Source organism: Choloepus didactylus, chromosome X (genome assembly GCF_015220235.1).
Source record: "Choloepus didactylus isolate mChoDid1 chromosome X, mChoDid1.pri, whole genome shotgun sequence".
NCBI lineage: Eukaryota > Metazoa > Chordata > Mammalia > Pilosa > Megalonychidae > Choloepus > Choloepus didactylus.
Window position 1 is genome coordinate 168941387 of NC_051334.1, and position 9653 is coordinate 168951039.

Below are 9653 nucleotides of genomic sequence, written 5' to 3' on the forward strand. Positions count from 1 at the left end.
ATCTCCCTGGCAACGTGGAATATGACTCCCGGGGAGGAATGTAGACCCGGCATCGTGGGATGGAGAACATCTTCTTGACCAAAAGGGGGATGTGAAAGGAAATGAAATAAGCTTCAGTGGCAGAGAGATTCCAAAACGAGCCGAGAGATCACTCTGGTGGGCACTCTTACGCACAATTTAGACAACCTTTTTTAGGTTCTAAAGAATTGGGGTAGTTGGTGGTGGATACCTGAAACTATTAAACTACAACCCAGAACCCATGAATCTCGAAGACAGTTGTATAAAAATGTAGCTTATGAGGGGTGACAGTGGGATTGGGAATGCCATAAGGACCAAACTCCACTTTGTCTAGTTTATGGATGGATGTGTAGAAAAGTAGGGGAAGCAAACAAACAGATAAAGGTACCCAGTGTTCTTTTTTACTTCAATTGCTCTTTTTCACTCTAATTATTATTCTTGTTATTTTTGTGTGTGTGCTAATGAAGGTGTCAGGGATTGATTTAGGTGATGAATGTACAACTATGTAATGGTACTGTAAACAATCGAAAGTACAATTTGTTTTGTATGACTGCGTGGTATGTGAATATATCTCAATAAAATGATGATAAAAAAAATAAAAAAAAAAAAAAAAAAAAAAAAACAAGTTTCAAAAATAAAAAAGTGGTCCATAGTAACTTAAATGTCTGCCATAACAAATATCAGTAACTTCTAAAGGAAGATAATAAAAACAAGGCATTCAAATACACATCCTGAATGCAATGAAAAATTACTAGTTAAGCAAAGAAGCACAAAAAGTGACCCTTAGCTAGAAGAAAAGTCAGTCAACATAAACACATAAAAAAAAATTACTAAGAATTAGAAGGGAAAAAAAAGCTTTAAAACAGCTATTATAAATATGCTAAACATCTCTACCAGCTGAGATTGAGGGGACCATGCGTAAAAAGTTAAGTTTGGATGAAGAATCTTCTCTCTTTAAATGAAAAGCTCAACAGAAATGGATATTTGATACAGTCAAGGTTGCCAATGACACAAGAGCCACAGTGTCCCATTCCCAGCTATGCTACCCATCCCAGGCTCTAATTGTTCAAGTGTCATCATGACAGCAAAGCCTTATGAGTCTGGTTTACAGTAAGCAGAGGAAGAAACACTACTGAACCAGGGGAGCAACTTGGAAGAGGTTCCAGGGTACTCTCAGAAGATGGGTCAACCAGGACCCTCTGGAGATAATGATTTGGCTACAGCAATGCCCCATCTTACTCTGCATCAACAGAACTATTTAATGGAGAAGCAGTTCTTTGCTGAAGAATAGGAGTGGAAGATCCAAGTTCTGGCCAACCAGAAAGAAGGGGTTAGTGGCTGTGGCACCCCCACAGAGAGCCTTGCCTTTCTCTGAACCAACCAGTCAGAGATCACAGACCTCAGCAGTGCCAGTTGCCTTCGGGGTTTTATGCCATAAAAATTGCAAATTATTCAAGTCCCTTGAAGGATAACAAACTCTGTACCATTGGCAGTAGCTTGCTCAACCAAACTTGGGAACCAACCTTGATCCACAATCAGGGGTCATCACTGAAGGCTTTAGCCAGTTGCCCAAGGATACCATCTATTGCTTCTCAGATTTAGAAGCGAATGAAGAGGAGTGTATCACTTTTCAGGTTCAGCAGCCTCTTCAAGTGAACAGAAACCTACAATACCCAAGCCAGTAACAGGGATCTTCCTCCCACCACCCATTACCTCAGCAGTTGCAGCTTCAAACCCAGAAAAATGTCATGCAGAAACTCCACATTCACATTCACCACCTGCAGGATATCGCATCCCTTTGACATCACTCAGGTCATCCCCAGCTCTGGGTTCCCTTTGTTATCCTGTGGAAATAGTGGTAACAGTGCATCAGGCACAGCTATGAATTTTCCTGCAATGTTCTATAGACTCTGATTGGTGAATCCATCACCAACCGATGAGATTCTACTATAACCTTCAGTAGCACCAGGAGCTTGGCCAAACTTCTACAAGAACGAGGCATCTCTGCTGAAGTGTACCCACTGCCCCATTCTCTACTCCAGCCTCTCCCCAAAGCCCTGGCTATTCCTCCCACTCCACCAAATTCACTGTTTCACTCATCTTGCCCTTCTCCTTTGTCCTTTGAGCCTTGATCACATATCTCTGAAAATTTTTTAGCCAGTTGAAGATGAATTTAATGGAAAGGCTAGGGATAGCCAGAGTGGTCAAGACTCCTGATGCCCAATAGAATGGAAGAAGCCAAGAGGCAGAAGTTAGTCTTAAAAAATAAAAAAAAACAAAACATACACACACACACACAAAACCAGACTCTACTGTTTATTTAAAATCAGGTAGCAGTTTACTACCTGGGCTAAGGAGGAATCAGTCTTCCCGTCATGATGGGTGACTTTGGAACACCAGTTTGTACATCCTCACCCAAAAGGGTATCCTGAAAGAGGAATGAGGCTCAGCAATTACTGAGCTTTTGTACAATTTAGTGCATGAAGGACATATGCTCACAGATACATGTGGTCTGGTCTGACTTGTCAGAGAAGGAATGTTGCAGGAGGGTTGTGACTGTGGCAAGGGGAAAGTAGAGGGATGGAAAGTGAATTGAGATGAAGCCCCAATGCACAAGGTCTTAAAATTGAAAGTGTAAGTGAAAGGGCATGAGTGGAAACAGAAGAAAAATTTAATACCCTCCTTCAGCTGGGTTTTCTTATTTTGAAAATAATAGAAAATAAATTCAGTAATATTGAAATATACCAGAAACGCTGAACTTGCGAGCACATTTATTTCTGGGAAACATAATGAGGGAGACCTACTTTAGCAGGATGGGAAGAGAAAAGGGGCAGCTTTCACTATTGCTTTAAGAAAGCTGTTTTGAAGGGTTGGTAGGGTGAGCTCAGTCTATTACTAAGACAATAGTAAAATAGCTTATGTTGTTTTCCCTGTTAATGTCAGTTGAAACTATCAATGGTATGTTAACAGCATTAGCAAAACAAGGAATTTTACCTCTTTTAATAAGATCAGATGTAGAGACTTCATTTTTCCTTTCTGTTTTCAGGCCTTTGAGCCACTGGGAGCAAAACACCACCAAAATTCCTGTTGTGGTGGCAATTAAAAAAGGCATCTAGCTGTTCAGTTTTTAAATTTGTATTTTCATACAACACACCAAAAAATCCAACATGGGTGGGATGGGAGGGATTTACTTTAAGAAGGAAGATATGGGTAATTTGGAATCAAGGAAATTTGTTTCCAGAATTGCATTGGTTCTTTTTTTTGTATTTTAATTTTATTTTACATTAAAAACACACACACAGACCATATCAATGTCAAAGCAGGCACCTGGATTTTATGTCAGTTTATAGCAATTTAATGAGCCTGAGAATTTTTGTGCAAATACATGTCATTTTTCATTAAAATATGCATAGTACACTTTGGAAAAAGTTTAGTTGCCACCATTTTCCTTACAAAAAATTTTTTACATATATAAATAACACCTCCTATTGATTGCACTTCTTTCAGCCTCCAAGGAAATTTGAGAGACATGTAATTATATTCATATTTCTTGGCCACTGCACTTATCCAGAAAAATTACATTGAAATAATGCATTAAAAATAATAAAGTATAAAGATTGGATAGCAAGAAGTTGTTCTGTCTCATTTTTGCAGTTGGCATGATTATTTAGGTAGAAAATCCTGAAGAATCTACAAAACAACAACTAGAATAAAAAGAGCTTAGCAAAAATACGGGGTTAACTTAAAAATTCAATAAAATTTACATTTAAATTTTAATTAAATTCAATTATATTTTTATATATGAGCAGCAAAAAAAAAAATTGGAGAATTGTTTTAGAAATTCCATTCACGATAGCATCAAAAACATAAAATACTTAAAAATACATAACAAACGATATTTAGGACTTATGCATTGAAAAGTAGAGCACATTTCTAAGATAAATAAACTAAATAAAGAAGACCCAAGTAAGTTGAGAAAATACCATGCCACGGATTGAAAGATTCAATGTGGTTATTATGTAAATTCTCCCCAATTCTCCTATGTTGACCTCTAGATTCCACAAGCCAGTTAAAATACTAGCAGACTTTTATTTGTAGAAATTAACAAGATGATACTAAAGTTTGTATGGAAATGCAAAGAACCCAGGATAGCCAAAACAACTTGGAGAAAGAGAACAGGAGGATTTATACCATGAAGTTTAAGGTATAATATTAAGCAATAGAAAACAAAAGAGTGTGGTACTATCATAAAGAAACTAACAGCAATGGAACAGAATGGAAAGTCTAGAAATAAACACACACATAATAAGGTTAATTGATATTTGACATTTTCCATCAGTCTTGCATAGGATGCTTAGTGTGTTAATCATAGTTATTTTGAGTTCTGGGTTTTATAATTCAAAATCACTGCCATATCTGAGTCTAGTTCTCATGCTTGCTCAGTCTTCAGACTGTGCTATCTTGCCTTTCAGCATGCCTTGTAATTTTTTGTTGAAAGCTGGGCACGATGTATTGGGTAAAAGGAACTGAAGTTAACAGGCCTTTAAGTGTGAGCTTTTATGTTTCTCTCACTAGGATTGAGTCTGTGTTTGCTGTAGATATAGGTGTCAGAGTCTAAAATTTCCTCTGATATCCTTGTTGTCTTTCCTGTCATCTTTAGGTGTCCTTAGAGAGTCATTCTTACATGGGGTATGAACCTCACAGTTCTTTTCAGCTGGAATTCCCTGGAAGCTTATTGAAGTGGTATTTGATGTGAGGGGAGGGGAAGCATTCTATAATCCTGTGATTTAAGTCTCAGTCTTTGGTGAGCCTGTGCCCTTGGCTGTGATCTTCCCAAGTGCTTCTCTGTCTCCCCCACCACCCCGATATGGTGAGGCTAGAGGTTGGGTGCTTCACTCCCCCCACATTAAGTAGGCTCTGATAAAGCCCTCTTGGTTAAACTCTGTTAGAATGGTTTCCCTTGAGGGCAGGCATTTTTGAAGAAGAGCAGAATGTTCTGGATATGTCTCAAAATGGTTACTTTTCCCCTGCTGGTATCAAGGGAAAAGGGGAAAACAAGGGGATTTTTTTTCTCTCATCTTCACAGTGGGAACCTTGTGTGGCAACTAGAGGTAAAACTCATTAAATTTTGGGAGCCCCTAAAGGTTAGGCCCCCAGGAGTTTTTATCTCGCAAGCTAGTCCACTCTCCATCTCCAGCAACTAGTCAGTTACTACCACGTGATGTGGTTTCTTCTCCCGATGAGCAATGATTCTGTTATCTGCCTCTCTGGTTTTCAGCGTGGTGGTTTCCCTCGTGACTTCAATTTTCTGATGGACCTAAGAAGGTTTGTTGATTTTCAGTTTTTCAGCATGTTTTCTTGTTGAGGGAATACAAGTGATGACTTCCAAGTTCTTACATCTAGGACCAGAACTAATTCTGATTTTTGAATGTTAATCTCAGTGGGTAGAAAATTGGGTAGAAAATTGTAGAATAGAATGAATTCTTTTTAGCACATAGAAAATACATCATTCTACTGGGTTATTTTTTTTTTTCATAATTATAGAAAATTCAACCATCATTGCTTTGAAGGTAATCTGTCTCTTCCTTGGCTGCTTTAAAAATCTTACTGATTTTGCTGTTCTGTAGTTTCACTATGATGTGTATAGGTTTAATTTTGTCTCTATCCTGCTTGGAATTTACAGACTTCTCTAATTTTTATCTTCAGTCTTTGACCAGTTCTGAAAAATTCTTAGCTATCTCTTCAAAGATGGCTTTTGTACCATTTTCTCTTCCCTCTACTTCCTTAATATTAGAGAAACTTATGATTTTTCAACCTATCCAGCAAACCTGTTAGACTTTATTTCATATTTTATATCTCATGACCCCTCTATACTTAATTCTGGATATTTTTCTTTCAACCCAATTTCTGTTTAATTCTCTTTTCATTTACATATGATCTCTTAAATTCCTCAATTTATTTTTCATTTCCTGAATTCTGTTTTTTCCCAATTTGATAAGTCACTTTGAAAATATCTGTACAGAGCAGAAAATTAATAATCTCATGTTTTCTTTAAATATAGTAAACACACTTGTTTAAAATCTGTCTTTAATTATCTTAATCTAAATATTTTTTCTGACTGTTGTTTTTGCTGCTCCTTGTTCATGGTATTTTGTTTCCTTGAGAGTGATAAACTCATTTACCTTAGAAAATTATGTAATTATTTGAAGGTTACGGTGAAGACGTTTTCCTCCAGAAAACATTTCCTCCAGAAAACATTTCCTTTTGTTTTTGCTACACAGTCTGCATCACTATTAGTATGGATCCATTTAATAATAAATATGTGTCTAGTTTATTTGGAACAATCAGGAGATATAAATTTGTGCTACAGATTTAAGCAGTACAGAATTCTGGATACAAACTCTTAGGGACATGATTTTTCTCCTGATCTTCTCAGATGCAAGGCACTTGCTGTTGTAATCCCTTGGGTATATGTGTTGGATGGGAAGGGAGAAACACCTATTTCTGGGTTATTGCTAAACTTTGGGGTATAAAAGTTTTTGAGGGGATATCATATAGATGCCCCACTTTCAGGAGCCTTTAAGCTTTGTCACGCCTCTCACAAAATTCATAGGCTCTAAAGTCAGATATCTTGGGTTCAGATCCCAGTGTTCTGCCACTTACTAATTATATGCCATTGGATAAGATACTTAACCATTCTGTGCCTCAGTTGCCTCAACTATAAAAATGGGGGAAATTGTATATCTATCTAATATGATTGTTGTATTAAATGGGATAATACATGTGAAGCTTGTATAAAGTGCTGACATATAAAAAAATTCAATTAATGTTAGATATATACGGCCTTCCCCCCAAAGTTATTTATTATGGAGTAGAAGAGTTGTAAGTTGTATATAAGTAATCCCAATAAATTGAAAGCAATAAGTGAAACAATGTAGGTGCTGTGATAGTTTAATAAAGAAAGGATATTTGACTAAAAATATAAGTACTATGGTGAGAAAAAAAATCAATGCAGAAAAATATTTCTGCTTTTCTGGCTTAATGTACTATAGAGATAAAAAAAAAAAAACAACAGGTTAATCACGTCTTCTTTCCCGACCCATACATAACATGCCACACAGACAAACAGATAAGTCACAAACAGACTCTCATTCATAAACATGCTATAATTGGTTGCTGTGGATATCTTGTTGTAGGGCCTGGTGTTTGTTTATTTTGTCATCTTGTGTCTCTGAAGACACAAATGGGGAGAAAATTTGGACCTTAATGTCTCAGAAAAGTCATGGATACCTAACCTTTGATACAGGGAAGAAGGTAGATTTTGTTTAATTTTATTATGATTATTTTTATTACTTTTGGCCATAGCCTTGAAATTGCCAAGGGATAGCTCTAACGCTCCTCTGGCATCTGCCTTTAATCACAGACAATATGGTTTCTGTTTAGAATCGAATGACTGTCATCATCTAGCACTAATGTTCTCTGTCACAGGGACTTAACAACCCATTTGGGGAACACTCTCACAGACTTTCAAATTCAATATTCTCTCCAAACTCCTGGCTTTTCATTAACCATGCCATGTGGGTTTCCAAGGCGTGATGCCCAATGGTATTATTTTTCCAAAGAGGTCGTGGGAGAGCAGCTTTTTTTCTTCTCTCTCAAGTGTATATTTTAGCACATTTAAACATGCAAACCCACCATAGTCCCTATGTAGAAGTGTGCATTCACAGATAGCCTATGTTCAGTACTAACCTGATTTTACAATAGAAAGTACACATGCTTTTGGATTGCAAAATATGCAATTACCCAGCACATGATTGAACTGAATTACAAACTGTTGTTGATTTTCTGCATGGAGCTTATTTGGTGCTTTGATATATATTTTCTCATTAGCTTTCCTCTGATTTATTTATGACGTTGTTATGCATATAAAGGGCAGATTGCTGAAGTTCACATTGCAATGACCGAATTAGCAGTTGGAAAATTCATAGGTATGATGTACAAATGATTCACCAAGTGTTCTGAAGGTGTGTCCCAGCCTCCTCTCTAATTGTGAGGCTGTCAATTCTGTCTTCACAACACTCTTGCCTCGATCCTCTTTTTACCCTTCCCGTGGACCACTGTTTTGGACACTCATCATCTCTTGTAATTATTTTGCTAATCATTTTCCATGCACATGGACTAATTCCCTTGAAGTTCATGCTTCTTAGTGCTGTAAGACTAAGTGTTCCAAATCAGTAAGCTGTTTATGATAGTCCCATGTCCAAGAGGGAAGATAGAAAGGACAGATTAAGGAGAAAAGGAGGCATGGGAAAAAGGAAAGAAATAGAGAAAGGTGGGAAAAGAGGATAAGGAAGTTTCCGTAAGGAGAAAATAAGAGATGCAAAAAGAAAAGAAAAGGGTGGGGAAAGAGAAAGGCTGAAAGGAAGTACATCTGACACTGGAAAGGTTGCAAAGTTTTGTACAGTTGATTTCTGTCTGACAGCACCCTTCTTTAAGAGATCTTGTTTTTGTGATTGGGATATAAGCTGATGATGGTTTCTGCAGTTACATACTTCAGTGGAACATTTCTATTTAATCTGTCTAACTAGGTACTTCACCTGTGTATCTCTCCACTCGTCTAAAGGGAAGGCTATTGTCACTGCATCTAAGCACAGGAAAATTTAATTAGGCCAATTTCAAATATTTATGTGAAAGAGAAAGGCATCCTTCTCTTACCCCCTTCTCAGCAGGGGCCATTATTGATTGGAAGGTGATGAATTAGTGAGATGTACCATGAGGACTGGTAGGGGGTTCAGAAGACACACATTGTGAGTACCGATTATGCCACATGCATTTAAGATCTATGGATATGAGAGAAGATGTTGGTTAGCAGGTTTAATTTTGATGTAGTATAAAAAATAATCAGAACTAGGATATAGTAAAAAAACGAAGACGTTGCCACATGTTGTGGGTAGAAATTATGTTTCTTTATATTTCCACGATTCCAAAGGCCAACTTACAAAGAAAAGCAGCACATGCAATTTAAAAAATTCTGAATTGTAAGATTTAGTGCCTCATGAAATCAAATTGGAAAAGTAGAAATCTTAATCACAACTTGTTAAAAACGAGTAAGAGGGGGAACAGAAAATGCTATAGTAATTCAGTAATAGTCATATTTATGAAACAAAAAACAATGGAACATCTAAAAAAAGATCAGCAAATTATTAGTTTCTTTTCTTTTTAAAGAAGTGGTGAACAAGTTCAGTCCTGTGGCTTACAAATAATTCCATCAAATCGTATTCCAAATCATATAAACTCAAACCAGAAAATTGGAATAAGAATATAGGAGGGAAAAGGATATACTTCTCTAATGAAAATAAATGTTGCTACCTTTATCATTTCCACTTTGATGACAATTCCTGAACAAGGAGATGGAAAACATATCTAGTTTTTCACCAATAGGTCTCTTTGCTTAGCTCAGAGACAAGAATGTAGAAATTATTACTTGCATGAATACATTATTTAATATTTGTGAGATACATTAAGAGTCCTCTCCATTCTCAGATTGATGAAGTATGGGCTTTAGCACTTCTATTATATATGATAACAATTAGCTGAAACCCTTATTAAAATGTGTTTTTGTATCCAAAATACAT

The 9653-nt window shown here is 36.7% G+C and overlaps 1 pseudogene; it reads left to right on the forward strand.

Moving 5' to 3' along the window:
- The first annotated feature begins 911 nt into the window (after positions 1–911).
- On the forward strand, positions 912–2276 carry LOC119523693 (annotated as a pseudogene).
- The last annotated feature ends 7377 nt before the right edge of the window (positions 2277–9653 follow it).